Consider the following 1,915-nt stretch of genomic DNA (forward strand, 5'->3'; position numbering starts at 1 on the left):
GCGATTGCGGTGGTACAGGTGGAAAGGTGGTGGTAAATGAGAAGCGTTGATTAGAATTATCGACCTCGAAATTTGATTTGATTATTATTCCCAACAGTAATCCAAAAATACTTGTGCATGCTTGAAATGTGCGTCGCTTATTAGCTCTAGTTCGCGTACATATTTTAAAATCAAGTACAGACGCGCACCGTAGCCAATGAACGTCACTCAAATCCAAGCAAGCGCAGATCAAGCCAGCTCCGTTGGGATCATTTACCTTCAAAAAAAGGCCTGTAACTTTCCATTACTGTCTTACTCACTGTGACTCACAAGTGTCCCTTTTACACGCGTGTAGCTATCAAAGAACGAGCAATCGTGACAATTTTTTCAATATTTTCCAACTCTGTCTAACCCATTCACAACTCGTGTCTCACGCATATAGCAATGAAGATCGAGTAGTGTGACAATCGAAATCGACAATATCGTTTAGAGATTTCATATTAAGGATAATTTGATTAGAAAAATTAAACTTAAAATTTTTAGCAACTTTAGGTTATGTTAGTGTTTCTTGTCAAAAAGAGACATTTTTTCGGGAAAGATGTAATAGTTTGATTGTGCATATATTGCAAACAAATACTATATATCAATTCTGAAGTTAAGATGATAATTTTCACCAATTATCAAAAATATTATTTATGCTTACCTTTTCTATTACTTTAGGTAGTAGATTCTGCGAAATGCAAAAATTTTATATTTTAATTTAAAAATTGCAAAAGGCAAGAAGAAATAATAATCGCGTGCATGGCGCTTATGTTTATTTAATAGTAATGTGTAAAACAGATCAAACTTATAGATAATTTTTCCCACTGGTATTATTTTTTTGCCTCGGTCATTATATTTTTTCTTCATTTTTTACAGTTGGTCTTGAGTCAAATTTCGATTGTGATTCTGATTCTGAAAGTTCTTCAGAGTACTTCTGCAGCGAATGTTCATGTTCTTCCGGCTGCTCATGTTCATGCTGTTCAGACTCTGAATCGTATTATGATAGTGAATCTAACAGCAGCTGCTCTTGTTCAAATTGCTGTTCTAGCAGTAGCTATTATTCAGTTACCTCCAATTCAAGCGATTCTAGCGATTCTGATAGTAATTAGGAATATTTATCTGCTGTGGAAAATAACCATGAAATTATTATAATATCTATCAATCTTGAGCTGCTGGTCACTCACATTTTCCGTGTTTATTGATAAGCAGATGATTTATTTGACTGCGATGTTTTCTAAGCCAAATATTAAATTAAAAAATTTGACTTCTGTGGTATATTAAAGTAAGTGAAAAATGTTGTCAAGACAAATTTATGTAATGATTGCATGAGATAATGTGTGTCCGTTAGATTATAAAATTAATGCTACCTTAAGCTATAACATAAGTGACAATGTATAAAGAGTCATCGCGTGCGATATTTTATATTTTGAGTGAATAATAGCATTCTATTTTTATGCGACTGAATACCTATTTATTTTTAGTTAATACTTTCAAGAGAATAAAGAGTTTGTAAGCATTTTTTATCGATTTATTTAATATTTTATGATCTGAAAATTTCCTAACTGCACTTAATGTCTATTATAAGGGGCATTATTCCTCAACTGCCCCAACTCAAAAAGTCATGTTTTTCGATTGTCTCTAAATTCTGGGAATATGTTCGCCTACCCAACAGTAGTTGATCCACAAACTTATAGACCAGGATTACCAACCCTCCCCAAGTGAGGGGGGGGGGTTGAATTTTCAACCCCAATGCCTGCAGGGGTAGATTCAAATGCCTGCAACTTTCTTTCTTATTACGCGATTTGAAATTTTGATGAGGGTTTTGGAAAGTGCTTTTTACACGCTTTCATCCTATTTTATTATTTATAACAAAAAAAATTGTTTAAACAATTTT

Source organism: Belonocnema kinseyi, chromosome 3 (assembly GCF_010883055.1).
Source record: "Belonocnema kinseyi isolate 2016_QV_RU_SX_M_011 chromosome 3, B_treatae_v1, whole genome shotgun sequence".
Lineage (NCBI taxonomy): Eukaryota > Metazoa > Arthropoda > Insecta > Hymenoptera > Cynipidae > Belonocnema > Belonocnema kinseyi.